The following is a 21659-nucleotide window of genomic DNA, read 5'->3' on the forward strand; positions in this document are numbered from 1 at the left end:
AATGACATATACCCGGGGAAATTTCCACCAAAATTTGAATTATCAAACTCATCATATGCGCGTAAAGCAGAAGAATCGTTTGCGATGCATACAATCGTTCAAAGTGAATAGTGTCCGGCGGCACCGCGCGCAAAGTTTCCCTCCACATTTCAAAATTTTTGGCCTACCGCCGAAATATCTACCCCCTCCTCCCTTCCCCACTCCCTTTTCTCCCCGACCACAAGTCACATTTCCCCTGTTTCCTCCTTCCTTCCTTCCTTCCTAAGCTATAGCCGCTTCCTCGCTTGCTTCCTCGCTCTCGCCGTCTCGCATCCTACCGCCGGGGTCACCATGGTCTTCTTCAATGACCACTCCAGTGGTTCCTCCGACGACGACGACTCCTTCACCACCCGGGTATGCCTCTATTCTCTCTCTCGGGCTATGACTTGGAATGAAGGATTTTAACCCGACGATCGATTTGAGTCATTTCTTCCTCTTGTAGCTCCCTAGGACCATCAGTTCCAACGAATGGAGCGGAGTGGCTGAAGATCTTTCCGCTTCTTGTCACCATCAATCTCCATGCATGAAGCTAGTTGCGTTTGAATCTGTGGACAGTGGGAGAAAGTTTCTGGCATGCGCAGACAAGGTTAGACCCTCTTTCATTGTTACAAATCATTTGTTAGATGTGATTCAGACACTGTCACGGTCCCAACCCATTCATACCACACCTTCAACAAAAGCATCCTAAGACAGTGTCACAGTTTGTACCTAGTATCTAAAAATGTTGCCATCCCATCAGCGGTGCCATTAGAAAATTATTTGGCTCCGCTTTAGCAGTTTGTGCAGCCAACTTTGGTCCACACATCCGAGCAGCCAAGCAGTAAAATACTAAATCTTTATGGCACGAAGGAACTGGCATCAGAGCAACTAGATGCTCCGGAGTCCGGGTCCCTGATTTTTTCCGCTGCATCGGCTCGCCAGTGCACGGCACCGGTGCGAGATGTAGCAACAGTTGTCTTTCCACCGGTTTTGGTATACATAGTGGACCGCCTTAGTGCTATTAGTTCTGTGTTACTAAATTTGTGCATGTACACACCTGTTAGTATCAATTTGTTGTCATCCAAACACTGTCACTATACTGTTGCAGTTATATTTACCTTCCTCATAAAATGTTCAATTTGTTATTTATAGTACATTAGTAAGAACTTGTAGTGTTGTTGTAGTTAATTATAGCTTCTGATGTTTTAGAATTTTGTTGTTGTCTCAGTAGCAATTAATTCATTTGCACATTGATCTTTTTGAGAAGATATGTCATAATTAACCTGTTTCTTCAGTTTTTCAAAATAAGTATTGGTGATTTTCTATGTTGCTATAAACCCATTTCCCCTACAATTGTTACTGATCTAGTTTTAAATATTATAGGATGAACGGAAGTGTTCTTACTTGGAGTGGGTTGATCAAGAGTGGCCACAGTCTTTGAAGATGTGCCTAGCAAACCTCTGGAGCATGTATGAGGAAGAGAACAGAGGCAGGCTTAGAGAAAGTGTTGTCAACGCTGAAGAATATTTGAAGATGCGGGATAAAAATAGGAAGGTGGAGTATGAGCTCAGATTTTTTAAATCAAAGTTTGCTAAGATGGTGTTGGCAATGGAGGAGGCACTTTCCCAGTTGGCCAGTGCAAAACAGGTTCTTACTTAACTGAAAGCAGAGGTGGATAAGACGAGCCTGGATGATCTCGATTAGGGAAATGAATATATTGTTCTAATACTGTTCTTATGAAGCTGAACTAGCTATATGTTGTACTGTGTTGTTTCCAGGTAGCTATCGTACTGTGATGTTAAAATATATTTATGTGCCTGGTATGAAATTGGCAAACAGTTATTCGATATGAAATGTGAATTTGCGTAATACTGGAATTATTACTTGTAAACTAATAAACCTGCTAAATGGGTCATGGAACTTTGCAAATGGTTCTAGCAGTAAAAGCACTTGTGATGGATAGCCCAATGCCACACAGTTTTCTTCATAAAATTGTGTGTGATGTAGTTGAATAAAAGCAAACGATTAACCAAGGTAGAGCATGTGTGATAGTTACACCTATCACACACGAGCCTATAGAAAAAACTGTGTGGGATGCACATATGAACGGAAACGTTTTCCCTGGATTGACTGTGTGGAATGTACATAAGAACGGAAACGTATTCCTTGGATTGACTGTGTGGAATCTACATAACAAACGAAAACGTTTGTTTCGGACTGACTGTGTGGGATGTACATACGAAGGGAAACAATTGGGTTTCGATGCCTCGCCCGATTGCACACGAGCTCATTTTGCCGAGCGTGTGTGCCAGGAGGGCCTATCCCTGATGGTTTCTGGGTCGTGTGGGAAGGACCCCCCTATCGCCCACACTCACTTGACGTCCGTTCCAAATGCCGTCGCGGAAAGGGGTTAAAAACCGTTTGTATAGCATCTCGTTGTACCAGTGATTGTCATAGTAGAGAGGCACGTTCTTCAAATTGATGCCATAGTCCTTGAGGGTTTGCTTCATCCACAACAATTGAGCACAGCAAGAGCCAGCAGCAATGTACTCAGCTATAGCAGTAGATAGTGATACGCAGGTCTGCTTCTTCGAGGACCAACATACTAAGGATCGTCTGAGGAAATGGCATGTGCCTGATGTTGACTTGTGGTCCACTCGATCACCAGCATAGTCAGAGTCAAAATATCCAATCAGATCAAAAATCCGAGCCCTTGGGCTACCATAATCCAAGTGTTGGAGTGTGAGCGAGATATCGAAGAATATATTTCACAGCCTTGTGGTGTGATTCCTTCGGTGTAGCTTGAAAACGGGCGCACATGCAAACACTAAGCATAATATCTAGCCTAGATGCACATAGATACAATAAAGAGCAAAATGGAGCGGTATACCTTTTGATCGAAGTCTTTACCATTTTCATCGGTGGATAGATGGCCATTTGTGGGCATAGGGATTTTGACGCCTTTGCAATCTTGCATGCGGAATTTCCTCAGTACATCCTTGAGGTATTTCTCTTGAGATATGAAGATGTCATTGCGTTGTTGACGAATTTGGAGACCTAAGAAGAATTTCAATTCTCCCATCATAGGCATTTGATATTCCTCACGCATCATATATCCAGATTCATCACTGTAACGTTCGTTAGTATAGCCAAATATAATATCATCCACATATATTTGGCACATGAATAATTCATCATCATAAGTTTTGGTGAAAAGAGTTGGGTCAAGTGAACTAGGTTTGAAGCCTTTCTTCATGAGGAATTCCTTCAGTGTATCATACCATGCCCGAGGGGACTGCTTGAGGCCATAGAGGGCCTTGTTGAGTCTGAAGACTTTGTTAGGATGCTTAGGATCTTCAAAACCTATGGGTTGAGCAACATATACTTCTTCCTCAAGCTTACCATTGAGGAATGCACTTTTCACATCCATTTGATATAAGATGATATTATGATAGTTAGCATAAGCAAGCAATATGCGAATAGCTTCAAGTCTAGCAACAGGTGCAAAAGTTTCATCGAAGTCAATTCCTTCAACTTGTGTGTAGCCTTGAGATACAAGACGAGCCTTATTCCTCACCACTTGGCCATTTTCGTCTTGCTTGTTGCGTGATGATGTTTGCCAAGATTATGTCGGTGTTTCCCCCAAGAGGAGAGGATGATGTAGCACAACAATGGTATGTATTTCCCTCAGTAATGAAACCGAGGTATCGAACCAGTGGGAGAACCAAGCAACAAAACGTAAACAGCCCCTGCACACAAATAACAGCCACTCGCAACCCGACGTGTTAAAGGGGTTGTCAATCCCTTTCGGGTACGGCGCCAGAAATTGGCACGGAGACGGGAGAAAATTGTAATAGATTGAAATAATAGATCGCAAATAAAATGAAGTGGAGCAAGATGTTTTTGGGTTTTTGGGTTTGATAGATCTGAATAAAAATACAAAGGAAAAATAGATCGCAAGGCAAATATATGAAGAAGACCCGGGAGCCGTAGGTTTCACTAGTGGCTTCTCTCGAGAAAAATAGCAAACGGCGGGGAAACAAATTACTGTTGGGCAATTGATAGAACTTCAAATAATTATGACAATATCCGGGTAATGATCATTACATAGGCATCACGTCCAAGATTAGTAGACCGACTCCTGCCTGCATCTACTACTATTACTCCACACATCGACCGCTATCCATGACATGATGTAATGCAATAAGAACGATGACATGATGTAGACAAGATCCGTTTATCTATATGGCGGTAGATATAGATCTCGTCTTTTTATCCTTAGTGGCAACGATACATACGTGTCGGTTCCCCTTCTGTCACTGGGATCAAGCACCGTAAGATCGAACCCACGACTGGGCACCTCTTCCCATTGCAAGACAAATAGATCAAGTTGGCCAAACAAAACCCAAATATCGGAGAAGAAATACGAGGCTATAAGATATCATGCATATAAGAGATCAAAGAAACTCAAGTAACTTTCATGGATATAAAAAGATATGACTGATCATAAACTAAAAGTTCATCACATCCCAACAAACACACTGCAAAAGAGTTACATCATATGGATCTCCAAGAGACCATTCTATTGAGAATCAGCGAGAGAGAGAGAGAGAAAGCCATCTAGCTACTAACTACGGACCCGAAGGTCTACAAAGAACTACTCACGCTTCATCGGATAGGCACCAATGGAGGTGGTGAACCCCCTCCGAGATGGTGTCTTGATTGGATCTGGTAGTTCTGGACTCTGCGGCGGCTAGATGAATATTTCGCCGACTCCCTGATGTCTACTACACAACCTTCTTCTTGTAGACGTTGTTGGGCCTCCAGGTGGAGAGGTTTGTAGTACAGTAGCAAATTTCCCTCAAGTGGATGACCTAAGGTTTATCAATCCGTGGGAGGCGTAGAATGAAGATGGTCTCTCTCAAACAATCCTGCAACCAAATAGCAAAGAGTCACTTGTGTCCCCAACACACCCAATACAATGGTAAATTGTATAGGTGAACTAGTTCGGCAAAGAGATGGTGATACAAGTGCAATATGGATGGTAGATATAGGTTTTTGTAATTTGAAAATATAAAAACAGCAAGGTAGCAAGTGGTAAAAGTGAGCGAAAACGGTATTGCAATGCTTCGAAACAAGGCCTAGGATTCATACTTTCACTAGTGCAAGTTCTCTCAACAAGGATAACATAATTAGATCATACAAAAATCCCTCAACATGCAAAAAAGAGTCACTCCAAAGTCACTAATAGCGGAGAACAAACGAAGAGATTATTGTAGGGTACGAAACCACCTCAAAGTTATTCTTTTCGATCAATCCATTGGGCTATTCCTACAAGTATCACAAACAGCCCTAGAGTTCGTAGTAAAATAACACCTTAAGACACAAACCAACCAAAACCCTAATGTAACCTAGATACTCCAATGTCACCTCAAGTATCCGTGGGTATGATTATACGATATGCATCACACAATCTCAGATTCATCTATTCAACCGACACAAAGAACTTCAAAGAGTGCCCCAAAGTTTCTACCGGAGAGTCAAGATGAAAACGGGTGCCAACCCCTATGCATAGATTCCCTAGGTCACGGAACCCGTAAGTTGATCACCAAAACATACATCAAGTGAATCAATAGAATACCCCATTGTCACCACGGGTATCCCACGCAAGACATACATCAAGTGTTCTCAAATCCTTAAAGACTAAATCCGATAGGAAACTTCAAAGGGAAAACTCAATCCATTACAAGAGATAGAGGGGGAGAAACATCATAAGATCCAACTATAATAGCAAAGCTCGCGATACATCAAGATCGTGCCGAATCAAGAACACGAGAGAGAGAGAGAGATCAAACACATAGCTACTGGTACATACCCTCAGCCCCGAGGGTGAACTACTCCCTCCTCATCATGGAGAGTGCTGGGATGATGAAGATGGCCATCGGTGATGGATCCCCCCTCCGGCAGGGTGCCGAAACAGGGTCCCGATTGGTTTTTGGTGGCTACAGAGGATTGCAGCGGCGGAACTCCCGATCTAGGTTATTTTCAGGAGGTTTGGGGATTTATAGGAGAGGTTGGCGTCGAGAACAAGTCAGGGGGCCCCATGGGAAGTCTAGAGGCACATGGGCGCGCCCTAGGGTGGTAGGCGTGCCCTCCACCCTTGTGGGGCCCACGGGCCTCCCCTCCGGTAACTCTTCATTCCAGTATTTTTTATATTTTCCAGAAAAAATCTCCCTTGATTTTGAGCGCAGTCCGATGACTTCTATTTCTGCACAAAAAATAACACCACGGTAGTTCTGCTGAAAACATCGTCAGTCCGGGTTAGTTCTAACCAAATCATACCAAAATCATGTAAAAAATATTATAAACATGGCATGAATACATCAAAAATTATAGATACGTTGCAGACGTATAAAGCATCCCCAAGCTTAATTCATGCTCGTCCTTGATTAGGTAAATGATAAAAATAGAATTTTTGATGTGGAATGCTACCTAACATATTTATCAATGTAATCTTCTTTTATAGTGGCAAGAATATTCAGATCCATAAGATTCAAAACAAAATTTTAATATTGACATAAAAACAGTAATACTTCAAGCATACGAACAAAGCAATCATGTCTTCTCAAAATAACATGGCCAAAGAAAGCTATCCCTACAAAATCATATAGTCTGGCTATGCTCCATCTTCATCACACAAAATATTTAAATCATGCACAACCCCGGTTTCAGCCAAGCAATTGTTTCATACTTTATTATTCTCAAACTTTTTCAACTTTCACGCAATACATGAGCGTGAGCCATGGACATAGCACTATAGGTGGAATAGAATGGTGGTTGTGGAGAAGACAAAAGGAGAAGATAGTCTCACATCAACTAGGTGTATCAACGGGCTATGGAGATGCCCATCAATAGATATCAATGTGAGTGAGCAGGGATTGCCATGCAACGAATGCACTAGAGCTATAAGTGTATGAAAGCTCAAAAAGAAACTAAGTGGGTGTGCATCCAACTTGCTTGCTCATGAAGACCTAGGGCATTTGAGGAGGCCCATCGTTGGAATATACAAGCCAAGTTCTATGATGGAAAATTCCCACTAGTATATGAAAGCGACAACACAGGAGACTCTCTATTATGAAGATCATGGTGCTACTTTGAAGAACAAGTGTGGTAAAACGATAGTAGCATTGCCCCTTCTCTTTTTTTCTCTCATTTTTTTGTTTTCTGTTTTTTTCGTCCGGAGTCTCAACCCGACTTGTGGGGGAATCATAGTCTCCATCATCCTTTCCTCACTGGGACAATGCTCTAATAATGATGACCATCACACTTTTATTTACTTACAGCTCAAGAATTACAACTCAATACTTAGAACAAAATATGACTCTATACGAATGCCTCCGGTGGTGTACCGGGATGTTCAATGACTCAAGAGTGACATGTATGAAAGAATTATGAAAGGTGGCTTTGCCACAAATACAATGTCAACTACATGATCATGCAAAGCAATATGACAATCATGAAGCGTGTCATAATAAACGGAACAGTGGAAAGTTGTATGGCAATATATCTCGGAATGGCTATGGAAATGCCATAATAGGTAGGTATGGTGGCTGTCTTGAGGAAGGTATATGGTGGGTGTATGGTACCGGCGAAAGTTGCGCGGCACAAGAGAGGCTAGCAATGGTGGAAGGGTGAGAGTGCGTATAATCCATGGACTCAACATTAGTCATAAAGAACTCATATACTTACTGCAAAAATATACAAGTCATCAAAACAAAGTACTACACGCATGCCCCTAGGGAAAGGGTTGGTAGGAGTTAACCATTGCGTGATCCCAACCTCCACTCATAAGGAAGACAATCAATAAATACCTCATGCTCCAACTTCATCACATAACGGTTCACCATACGTGCATGCTACGGGAATCACAAACTTTAACACAAGTATCTCTCAAATTCACAACTACTCCACTAGCATGACTCTAATATCACCATCTTTATATCTCAAAACAATCATAAAGAATCAATCTTCTCATAGTATTCAATGCACTTTATATGAAAGTTTTTATTATATCCCTCTTGGATGCCTATCATATTAGGACTAAATTCATAACCTAAGAAAATTACCATGCTGTTTAAGACTCTCAAAATAATATAAGTGAAGCATGAGAGTTCATCAATTTCTTCAAAATACAACCACCGTCGTGCTCTAAAAATATATAAGTGAAGCACTAGAGCAAATGACAAGCTACTCCGAAAGATATAAGTGAAGATCAATGAGTAGTCAAATAATTATGCAACTATGTGACGACTCTATAACATTTAAGAATTTAAGATCTTGGTATTTTATTCAAACAGCAAGAAAAACAAAATAAAAGAAAATGACGCTCCAAGCAAAACACATATCATGTGGTGAATAAAAATATAGCTCCAAGTAAGGTTACCGATGAATGAAGACGAAAGAGGGGATGCCTTCCGGGGAATCCCCAAGCTTAGGCTCTTGGTTGTCCTTGAATATTACCTTGGGGTGCCTTGGGCATCCCCAAGCTTAGGCTCTTGCCACTCCTTATTCCATAGTCCATCGAATCTTTACCCAAAACTTGAAAACTTCACAACACAAAACTCAACAGAAAACTCGTAAGCTCCGTTAGTATAAGGAAATAAAATCACCACTTTTGTAATGTTATGAACTCATTATTTATTTATATTTGTGTAATATCTACTGTATTCCAACTTCTCTATGGTTCATACCCTATGATACTACTCATAGATTCATCAAAATAAGCAAACAACACATAGAAAACAGAATCTGTCAAAAACAGAACAGTCTGTAGTAATCTGTAACTCCCGAATACTTCTGTAACTCCAAAAATTCTGAAATAAATTGGTGGATGTGAGGAATTTGTTTATTAATCTTGTGAAAAACTAATCAACTTAAAATCACTCTTCCGTAAAAAATGACAGATAATATCGTGAGCACAAAGTTTCTGTTTTTTACAGCAAGATCACATTAACTTTCAACCAAGTCTTCCCAAAGGTTCTACTTGGCACTTTATTGAAACAAAATCTATAAAACATGATTAATACAGTAGCTTAATCATGTGGACACACAAAAACAGTAGGGGTAAATATTGGGTTGTCTCCCAACAAGCGCTTTTCCTTAATGCCTTTTTAGCTAGGCATGACGATTTCAATGATGCTCACATAAAAGATAAGAATTGGAACATAAAGAGAGCATCATGAAGAATATGACTAACACATTTAAGCTTAACCCACTTCCTATGCATAGGGATTTTGTGAGCAAACAATTTATGGGAAAAAGAATCAACTAGTATAGGAAGACAAAACAAGCATAACTTCAAAACTTTTAACACATAGAGAGGAAACTTGATATTATTGCAATTCCTAGAAGCATATATTCCTCCCTCATAATAATATTCAGTAGCATTATGAATGAATTCAACAATATAACTATCACATAAAGCACTATTTTCATGATGCACAAGCATATAAATTTTATTACTCTCCACATATTCGAATTTCTTCTCATGAATAATAGTGGGAGCAAACTCAAAAAAATAATTATCATGTGAGGCATAATCCAATTGAAAACTAAAATCATGATGACAAGTTTCATGGTTATCATTATTCTTAATAGCATACAAGTCATCACAATAATCATCATAGATAGCAACTTTGTTCTCATAATCAATTGGAACCTCTTCTAGAATAGTGGATTCATCACTAAATAAAGTCATGACCTCTCCAAATCCACTTTCATAATTATCACAATAAGATTCAACACCCTCCAAAACAGTGGGATCATTACTTCCTAAAGTTGACACTCTTCCAAACCCACTTTCATCAATATAATCATCATAAATAGGAGGTATGCTTTCATCATAATAAGTTTGCTCATCAAAACTTGGGGGACAAAAAATATCATCTTCATTGAACATAGCATCCCCAAGCTTGGGACAAACCTTAATTGCAGCAAATAAACTCTCAAACATGTCATTCTCATCAAACATAGGATCCCCAAGCTTGGGCCTTTCCATATCATAAGCATAATCACTCTCATCATTAATAGTATGGATAGCACCAATAGTACAGCAATTATCATCATCACAATGAGTAATAGGAGCAACATCATTTGGAAGGGATACCTTTTTACCTTTGCTTCTCCATCTTTTCTTTTTCTTCTTCGCATCATGTTTGGGTTTAATCCTCTTTTTGGAGCTCCTTATTAATGAGATTGGTTGAATAGAAAGCTCCTCGTCGTTACCTGATTCATCATAAGAAAGAATAGGAGGATATTGGGAAATCTTTTCCCTTTCATTAGTATTCTCTTCATCTTCCATTTGTTTTCTTGTCTTTATGTAATTGGCAACATAAGTATTTTTAATGCAATTCACCGCACAATACATATAAATTTCCTCTAGATAAAAATCCAGAACTTTATCAAGGACAAATTCTGGAATATCCTTAGTCATACGTTTTATTTCTTCATAACCCAAAAGAAAACTAAGTTCATTATGATGCACAAGGGAAATCAAGTCATCACAATTTTTGGACACGATTCGATCATGAAACAATTTGCATTGGAGATTTAAATGATCATGTTCATTGCAAAGTTCACAGGGATGGCAAAGAAATTTTAAATTTCAGAACAAACATCTAGCCTCTCTTGCAACCATTTAGTTTCTAAATACTTATGCCTCTTGCAAAATCTATCTTCCCCATTTGGTGTGTACTTGCAAACTCTATGCACTCCACAAAAGTTGGCATGCTTATAAGAGACATTTTCATCATGACTAGTGCAATCATCATTAGTACTATGGATATTCAAAGAGTTCATACTAACAACATTGCAATCATGCTCATCATTCAAAGATTTAGTGCCAAACATTTTAATGCATTCTTCTTCTAGTACTTGGGCACAATTTTCCTTTCCATCATTTTCACGAAAGACATTAAAAAGATGCAGCATATGAGGCACCCTCAATTCCATTTTCTTTTTGTAGTTTCCTTTTATAAACTAACTAGTGATAAAACAAGAAACTAAAAGATTCGATTGCAAGATCTAAAGATATACCTTCAAGCACTAACCTCCCCGGCAACGGCGCCGGAAAATAGCTTGATGTCTACTACACAACCTTCTTCTTGTAGACGTTGTTGGGCCTCCAAGTGCAGAGGTTCGTAGGACAGTAGAAAATTTCCCTCAAGTGGATGAACTAAGGTTCATCAATCCGTGGGAGGCGTAGGATGAATATGGTCTCTGTCAAACAACCCTGCAACCAAATAGCAAAGAGTCTCTTGTGTCCCCAACACACCCAATACAATGGTAAATTGTATAGGTGCACTAGTTCGGCGAAGAGATGGTGATACAAGTGCAATATGGATGGTTGATGACCCACAAATATAGGGGATCTATCATAGTCCTTTCGATAAGTAAGAGTGTGGAACCCAATGAGGAGCAGAAGGAAATGACAAGTGGTTTTCAGTAAGGTGTTCTCTGCAAGCACTGAAATTATCGGTAACAGATAGTTTTGTGATAAGGTAATTTGTAACGGGTAACAAGTAATAAAAGTAAATATGGTGCAGCAAGATGGCCCAATCCGTTTTGTAGCAAAGGACAAGCCTGGACAAACTCTTATATAAAGGAAAACGCTCCAGAGGACACATGGGAATTATCGTCAAGCTAGTTTTCATCACGCTCATATGATTCGCGTTCGTTACTTTGATAATTTGATATGTGGGTGGACCGGTGCTTGGGTACTGCCCTTCCTTGGACAAGCATCCCACTTATGATTAACCCCTATTGCAAGCATCTGCAAGTACAAAAGAAGTATTAAGGTAAACCTAACCATAGCATGAAACATGTGGATCCAAATCAGCCCCTTACGAAGCAACACATAAACTAGGGTTTAAGCTTCTGTCACTCTAGCAACCTATCATCTACTTATTACTTCCCAATGCCTTCCTATAGGCCCAAACAATGGTGAAGTGTCATGTAGTCGACATTCACATAACACCACTAGAGGAAAGACAACATACATCTCATCAAAATATCGAACGAATACCAAATTCACATGACTACTTATAGCAAGACTTCTCCCATGTCCTCAGGAACAAATGTAACTACTCACAAATCATATTCATGTTCATAATCAGAGGAGTATTAATATGCATAAAGGATCTGAACATATGATCTTCCACCAAATAAACCAACTAGCATCAACTACAAGGAGTAATCAACACTACTATCAACCCACATGTACCAATATGAGGTTTTGGGACAACGATTGGATACAAGAGATGAACTAGGGTTTGAGAGGAAGTGGTGCTGGTGAAGATTTTGATGGAGATTGACCCCCTCCCGATGATAGGATCGATGGCGATGACGCTGGTGATGATTTCCCCCTCCCGAAGGGATGTTTCCCCGGCAGAACAGCTCCGCCGGAGCCCTAGATTGGTTTCGCCAGGTTCCGCCTCGTGGCGGCGGTGTTTCGTCCTGAAAGCTTCCTTCTAATTTTTTTCCAGGGAGAAAGACTTCATATAGCCAAAGATGGGCACCGAAGTCCTGCCAGGGGGCCCACGAGGCAGGGGGCGCGCCCAGGGGGTAGGGCGTGCCCCCCACCCTCGTGGATGGTGGGTGCCCCCCCTCTGGTGCTTTCTTCGCCCAATATTTTTTATATATTCCAAAACTGACTTTTTTGGAGTTTCAGGACTTTTGGAGTTGTGCAGAATAGGTCTCTAATATTTGCTCCTTTTCCAGCCCAGAATTCCAGCTGCCGGCATTCTCCCTCTTCAGGTAAACCTTGTAAAATAAGAGAGAATAGGCATAAATATTGTGACATAATGTGTAATAACAGCCCATAATGCAATAAATATCGATATAAAAGCATGATGCAAAATGGACGTATCAACTCCCCCAAGCTTAGACCTCGCTTGTCCTCAAGCGGAGGCTGATAACGAAAAATATGTCCACATGTTTAGAGATAGAGGTGTCGATAAAATAAAATACGGACATGAGGGCATCATGATCATTCTTATAACAGCAACATATATATATATATATATATATATATATATATATATATATATATATATATTGTCATATGATTTCTCATGCTGAAGTAACAATCTATTGTGACAGCCTGGTTTTTGCCCTCCTTTATTTGCCTGGTTTTCTTTTGGATTGATTTTGAAATTTGGAGTTTTTGAATCTTTTCATATGGACTTAAACACTTGCGTACCCTTGGCTTTCACCCAAGTGCCTCATTTCCCTCTCTAATCATCATTCCCTCTCTGGTTCTACCCAAAATAATATTTGGAATATTTTTCTTTAATGAAAAATATTCATTTTCCTCTCTAAAACCCTAGCTAGCTCAATGTGCTCCAAAGCAACCCCAATTTTTCTCTCCCACAAAAATCTGGGAAAATGCACAAAAATCCTTTGAACCCTAGGGCACCTTCCTGAGAAAAAATATTGCACCACTTTTTGGAATATTTTTGCTATAGAAAATATTTTCTGTTCTGGACAGAAATGGTGGTTTCTACGGCAACTACCATTTTACTTGCTCCAGTGAGGCTGATCTTTCTTGTGCATCATCACCTTAGTAGGTGATTGCAAGCCTCCAAAACACAGCCCCCAACTCCCAGCCGTTTGACCTCAGTAACCTCTCAAAGTTATTGATCAGAAACTTACTTGACGTGTGAAATCTTTTCTACTGCATCTGGATCCAAACCAAAGCGTGGTAATCTTCAAGACTACCATGAACAACAAGCCAGACATGAACTTTGGACATAGGTCGGCCTGAGGGCAGAGTTCACACGGTGACCACGTGTGTACATGATGCCAGCCTGCGTGTCGACGCACTCTGAGTGCCGCCGAGCGCTCTATTTCGCGCGTGCTCGCTTCCTCGACTGCCATAGTGCGCCAAACTTCGCCACCATCTTCGTCTCAACCCCCTTAACTCCCCCTGGCACTCGCCGATGCTGGAGCTCACCGCAGCGAGCACGGGCGCGGTCCGGCCAACGCCACAGTGCTCTCTGCACTATGCTCGTCGCCTTCCTCTTGATTCTGTGCTCGTCCCCGTTCGCCCACAGTCCCTGCGTGAGTTGCGTCGCCTTCTCCCCCTCCCACTGACGCCGCTCGTCGCCGGGCGCAGTGTCCAGGTGTTGCCGGCGGAGCCCGATCCCCCCTCGCCGCTCGCCTATAAATAGAGCCACCCCCAGCCTCCTCAAGCACCATCCTCCACTCCCACACACTCCACAAATGAGTAGACAGCCATAGCCCGGCCAGGCAGGCCGCAGGCCGCCGTCCCCGAGCTCGAGCTCGCCGGCGATCCCCTTAGGTCATCGCGGTAGCTCCAGCCCCTCCCAGGCCTGGGCGACACTTCCAGAGCCTTCGCCTCTCTTCGGTGAAGCCGTTCCGTCCTCTTGGAGCCCCTGGAGTTGCCTCTGTTCGCCGTCGTCTTCGTCTCTGGCGACCACCGCTCTCTGCCTCCGCTTGCGAGGTCAATTCCGACGCCGTCCGACCACCCCTAGCTACGCTACGGGTACGGACAGGTGCGCCTCCATCCCCTCTCTCGATCCCTCCCTCTCGTTTTGGCCAAGGAGCCCTCGCCGCCGGCGTGAGCTCGGGCGAAGCCGCGACCCCCTCTGTTTCCTCCTCCCTCTCCCCCTCGCCTAACTAGCGGGGCCCGCTAGTCAGCCACTCAGTACGCGCGCGAAGCGGTACGAGTGGTGGCGCCCCGAGGCTTTACGCCTTCGACGTCACCCCCCTACTAGCTTGTTTTATTTAAATTCAAATATATATATTTTTTTTTCCAAAGAGCTTCAAACAACTATACCTCTTCAACCATGAGTCCAAATGAATTGATTCTTCTCGCATTGTGTTCTTTGTAAAGAAATCTAGCAGCTCACCAAAGATGAGATTTTTCTGTGATGCCTAGATTTTCTGGTGATTTTCAGAAGGGTTCTTGATATTTTCTTTTTGTGTTTAAAATTATTTTCAGAGGGTGAGTCTTGTCTTGAGGATCACCAGAAGGCTTGTGAACCTCATCTGCACTAAGGCAAGCCACAACAACATTTTCATGGTGCCATTTTTCAATATTTATGATTTTCTTACTTGAATGAAAGATTTAGTCCATGCATTTAAATAATTATTATGTTATTTATATTCTGTTAAGTGCTTGTTCTAGTTAATATGCTTGATTTACAGAATGTTTGAAACTAATTTAGTTGGTAAAGAAACTAGGATTCATTTGTGGTGATAAAAGAATAATATTGTTATGCATATGAGTAATTACTTGAAGTTATTTTCTTGCATGAGTAAAATAATAAAATTTGCTAGAAAATATTCTGTTTAAAGTGAGGATTATCCTAACCAGAAAAGTGGCATGAGTTGTTGATGTTTATGCTTAGTGTGAATAGAGTTGACTCATTCCTTTCCGTTAATATGTGATGCATATGTTAGTGTTGCATTTCATGGCATACTATGACACCGGTTATTTTACATTTAAGTTGAACCTGAATATAACTCAACTTGAACATATCGTTGGCCGGGTCATGGTACCACTAAATTGAGTTTTTCCCAGTGCAACCACATTTGCCTTTATGGGAAGGCCTTGATTCGGTCCATTGTCATGCCTTTGGTCGGTGCCTCCAACTAGGGAAGGTTATGGGCATGCTTACCCTGGCCCGGTAAGCAGACATATCCTTGTGTGCCCGTTGTTGAGATTATGGTACCGGGTTCCCTTGTGGGATCTTTTTGGCCACGACGGTGGTTGTTGTGTCTTTGGTAGACACGGGGCCACCCAGGACTAGCCCGATGGGGAGTGAGACGGAGTGGCCGGGAGAGTGTCATGGCAATGGAGGGGTTTTGTCGGGATGCCGTTGGTCCACCCGAATGGGAGTGCGAGGCCATGGGTTCCGTGGTGTGGGTACAGTGTGCTACCTCTGCAGAGTGTAATAATCTATCGATAGCCGAGTCCACGGTTACGGACACGCTCGTAGTACGTCACACCATGGGTCAACGTTTAATAAATTTTGCACACTAAGTTATGAACCTTGCACTATTGATGATGGTGGGAAAGCCATCGAGATGTTCGAGACCATGTATTGGTCGTGGTTGTGATTGCCGTAAGGATCACGAGATACCCCTAGTCAAGACCACGATGGTGGTACGTTTGTGATTCAAGAACGATCACGGTTGGTAAGCCAGTCCCGAGGGACTTTTATCACAAGAGCATGATCACAGCATGTTGAAACATTATTGCATTATTAACTAGTTAATTATCATGATATTGTTTGTCATTATGATTATGCCTTTTGTGAGCTTGCAAGTACATTCAATGTACTGACCTGGCGTGTCATGCCAGATTTTAGGAAAGTCTCGTTGGAAAGGAGTGCTGCTCGAGTCTAGATCGTGTCCACATCGGTGTCCCTGTGCTATGGAGTTTCCGCTACGACGTTGTTCCGCTGCCGCGTAGTTGTTATGATCGAGGCCCATTTATGTTCACTAAATAATGTACATATTGTTCAGCTGCACCGTGTGTGCCGCTTGGCCTCGACACCTGTTGTAATATAAACTATGATCCTCTAGCATCAATAAAGCGGTTGTTTTCTGTACCAAGATGTTGTGTGTTGCCAGAAGACATGGTCTCTGGGCTGGCAATGCATGGTAAACCGGTCGCTCTAAGCTGGGGTGCCACAACGCTTGGTATCAGAGCCGCGCTGACTGTAGGCCACGCTAGACTATGGCGTGTTAACTGGACATTAGATACGAGTCTAAGTTGAGTGCCGGTAGCAATTATAGCTGGTTGCTGCATTGCATGCACTTGTTTTATTTTTATGCTAACCTGCTAATGGTTGTGAGTGTAGATGGCTCCGGTGCCGTATCCGTGCCAGTTGCAGCTGATGTCGTTCACGTCGCCGCACCTCCTTTGCAACGTGTGGTGTCAGCTGTATCCTCTCGGTGACGATCCAGTCTATCGTGTGTACCGGGAGCGTCTAGCTGACTTAGTGTATGTGTATCACGCCGTGGTTACTCTGCGCACCAGTTCCGATTCCAGCATTTACACTCGTACCTCTCGGAGCGGTTACACTTCTACCGCTTCTCAGGCTGTCCAGTTTGCTACATTCGAGGTCCTTGTCGAGCTTCGCTACAACGAGGTCCGGATGCAAAACCACCCAAGTTTCTACTACTATCCTTCTCTGCACGACAATGGTCGTGTCCGTTTCCCTATCATTGATCCGGAGTCTGATAGTGTTGCTAGCCATCTTGCTCGTTATATCACCACTAGCTATCTTATGATCCACGAGCTGGCTCGAGAGCTAACTCGCGCCCGTACTGCTTTAGCCTCCACTTTAGTCTCTACTAGATCTGCCACTACTCCATCCTCATTGGGATTTACTCCTTATATTCCATCCAGTTCTAGTTCCCCTGTTTCACCGGTTACTCCCACGGGTAGCTCGGGCACCTCGACGGTGAACCCTCTCAGTGCCCCTGCTGAGTGGGTTACACTTCTCTCTACTGCTGTAGCCCCGATGATTCACCCCACACCTGCCCCTGAGGGAGAGCCCTCTCGGCAGCGTCGTCGTGTTTCCTTTAACCCGGAGGTTTCCGTTAACCTCGTCAGTTCAGGATCCGAGTCCACTTCAGGAGAGGACCCCGCAGCACCTGCAGAGCAGTAGAGCCTCTGAGTATTCGCAGTCGTCAGGATGGTGTACGGATGTAGTAGTACGAGTCATGATGTTTCGTTTCCTGTATGAGAGTAGTTGAACCTGGCATGTTGGTTATCTTTCATGTATGAGTCTATGTATAATTATGTTGGAACTCTATTTTATTCCCCGTGTTTTCTTCGTCATTTCGGTTTTTGCTCGGGCTTTTGTTGCTGGCTTTTCCCCAATTTATTTTGAATGTTTCTCATCTCGGTTGCGTTGCCTTGGGAAAAATCATAATTGAAGGAAATATGCCCTAGAGAAAATAATAAAGTTATTATTTATTTCCTTATTTCGTGATAAATGTTATTATTCATGCTATAATTGTATTAACCGGAAACATTACATGTGTGAATACATAGACAAACATAGTGTCACTAGTATGCCTCTACTTGACTAGCTCGTTAATCAAAGATGGTTAAGTTTCCTAACCATAGACATGAGTTGTCATTTGATTAACGGGATCACATCATTAGGAGAATGATGTGATTGACTTGACCCATTCCGTTAGCTTAGCACTCGATTGTTTATTATTCTGCTATTGCTTTCTTCATGACTTATACATGTTCCTATGACTGAGATTATGCAACTCCCGTTTACCAGAGGAACACTTTGTGTGCTACCAAACGTCACAACGTAACTGGGTGATTATAAAGGTGCTCTACAGGTGTCTCCAAAGGTACTTGTTGGGTTGGCGTATTTCGAGATTATGATTTGTCACTCTGATTGTCGGAGAGGTATCTCTGGGCCCACTCGGTAATGCACATCACTATAAGCCTTGCAAGCATTGCAACTAATGAGTTAGTTGCGGGATGATGTATTACGGAACGAGTAAAGAGACTTGCCAGTAACGAGATTGAACTAGGTATTGAGATACCGATGATCGAATCTCGGGCAACAAACATATCGATGACAACGGGAACAACGTATGTTGTTATGCGGTCTGACCGATAAAGGTCTTCGTAGAATATGTAGGAGCCAATATGGGCATCCAGGTCCCGCTATTGGTTATTGACCAGAGAGGTGTCTCGGTCATGTCTACATAGTTCTCGAACCCGTACGGTCTGCACGCTTAACGTTCGTTGACGATATAGTACTATGAGTTATGTATGTTGGTGACCGAATGTTGTTCGGAGTTTTGGATGAGATCACGGATATGACGAGGAACTCCGGAATGGTCCGGAAGTAAAGATTGATATGTGGATAGTAGTGTTTCATCTCCGGAAAGGTTCCGGAATCCATCGGAAGGGGTTCCGGATGTTTCCCAAAATGTTTGGGCACGAGAACACTTTATCTGGGCCAAAGGGGAAAGCCCACGAGGTTTTTGGAAAGCGCAAAAGGAAGTTTTGCGGAGTCCAGGGGCCAGACGCCGGGAACCCTGGCGTCTGGCCCTGGAGTCTGAGAAGGACTCTTGCCTTTCGGGTGAAACCGACTTTGTGGAGGCTTTTACTCCTAGTTTCGACCCCAAGGCTCAACATATAAATAGAGGGGTAGGGCTAGCACCCAAGACACATCAAGAAACACCAAGCCGTGTGCTGGCAACCCCGTCCCCTGTAGTTTATCATCCGTCATAGTTTTCGTAGTGCTTAGGCGAAGCCCTGCGGAGATTGTTCTTCACCAACGCCGTCACCACGCCGTCGTGCTGCCGAAACTCATCTACTACTTCGCCCCTCTTGCTGGATTGAGAAGGCGAGGACGTCATCGATCTGAACATGTGCAGAACTCGGAGGTGCAGTGCGTTCGGTACTTGGATCGATCGGATCGTGAAGACGTACGACTACATCAACCGCGTTGATAAAACGCTTCCGCTTACGGTCTACGAGGGTACGTAGACAACACTCTCCCCTCTCGTTGCTATGCATCACCATGATCTTGCGTGTGCGTAGGATTTTTTTTTGAAATTACTATTTTCCCCAATAGTGGTATCAGAGCCAGGTTTTATGCGTTGATGTTATATGCACGAGTAGAACACAAGTGAGTTGTGGGCGATACAAGTCATATTGCTTACCAGCATGTCATACTTTGGTTCGGCGGTATTGTTGGATGAAGCGGTCCGGACCGACATTACGCGTACGCTTACGCGAGACTGGTTCTACCGACGTGCTTTGCATACAGGTGGCTGGTGGGTGTCAGTTTCTCCAACTTTAGTTGAACCGAGTGTGGCTACGCCCGGTCCTTGAGAAGGTTAAAACAGCACTAACTTGATGAACTATCGTTGTGGTTTTGATGCGTAGGTAAGAACGGTTCTTGCTCAACCCATAGCAGCCACGTAAAACATGCAACAACAAAGTAGAGGACGTCTAACTTGTTTTTGCAGGGTATGTTGTGATGTGATATGGTCAAGGCATGATGCTAAATTTTATTGTATGAGATGATCATGTTTTGTAACCGAGTTATCAGCAACTGGCAGGGCCATATGGTTGTCGCTTTATTGTATGCAATGCAATCGCCCTGTAATGCTTTACTTTATCACTAAGCGGTAGCGATAGTCGTAGAAGCATAAGTTGGCGAGACGACAACGATGCTACGATGGAGATCAAGGTGCCGCGCCGGTGACGATGGTGATCATGACGGTGCTTCGGAGATGGAGATCACAAGCACAAGATGATGATGGCCATATCATATCAGTTATATTGATTGCATGTGATGTTTATCTTTTATGCATCTTATCTTGCTTTGATTGACGGTAGCATTATAAGATGATCTCTCACTAAATTATCAAGGTATAAGTGTTCACCCTGAGTATGCACCGTTGCGAAAGTTCTTCGTGCTGAGACACCACGTGATGATCGGGTGTGATAGGCTCTACATTCAAATACAACGGGTGCAAAACAGTTGCACATGCGGAATACTCAGGTTAAACTTGACGAGCCTAGCATATGCAGATATGGCCTCCGAACACTAAGACCGAAAGGTCGAGCGTGAATCATATAGTAGATATGATCAACATAGTGATGTTCACCATTGAAACTACTCCATCTCACGTGATGATCGGACATGGTTTAGTTGATATGGATCACGTGATCACTTAGAGGATTAGAGGGATGTCTATCTAAGTGGGAGTTCTTAAGTAATATGATTAATTGAACTTTAATTTATCATGAACTTAGTCCTGGTAGTATTAGCATATCTATGTTGTAGATCAATAGCTCGCTATGTTGCTCCCCGGTTATTTTGATATGTTCATAGAGAAAAACTATGTTGAAAGATGTTAGTAGCAATGATGCGGACTTGGTCCGTGATCTGAGGATTATCCTCATTGCTGCACAGAAGAATTATGTCCTTGATGCACCGCTAGGTGACAGACCGATTGCAGGAGCAAATGCAGACATTATGAACGTTTGGCAAGCTCGATATGATGACTATAGTTTAGTGCACCATGCTTTACGGCTTAGAATCGGGGCTTCAAAGATGTTTTTGAAACGCCATGGAGCATATAAGATGTTCCAAGAGTTGAAATTGGTATTTCATACTCATGCCCGTGTCGAGAGGTATGAGACCTCTGACAGTACTTTGCCTATAAGATGGAGGAGAATTGCTCAGCTAGTGAGCATGTGCTCAGAATGTCTGCGTACTACAATCACTTGAATCAAGTGGGAGTTAATCTTCCAGATAAGATGGTGACTGACAGAATTCTCTAGTTACTATCACCAAGTTACTAGAACTTCGTGATGAACTATAATATGAAAGGGATAACGGAAACGATTCCCAAGCTCTTCGTGATGCTGAAATCGACGAATGTAGAAATCAAGAAAAGCATCAAGTGTTGATGGTTCACAAGACCACTAGTTTCAAGAAAAGGGCAAAGGGAAGAAGTGGAACTTCAAGAAGAACGACAAGCAAGTTGCTGCTCAAGTGAAGAAGCCCAAGTCTGGACCTAAGCCCGAGACTAAGTGCTTCTACTGCAAAGGA

The sequence above is a fragment of the Aegilops tauschii genome, chromosome 4 (assembly GCF_002575655.3).
Source record: "Aegilops tauschii subsp. strangulata cultivar AL8/78 chromosome 4, Aet v6.0, whole genome shotgun sequence".
Classification (NCBI taxonomy): domain Eukaryota; kingdom Viridiplantae; phylum Streptophyta; class Magnoliopsida; order Poales; family Poaceae; genus Aegilops; species Aegilops tauschii.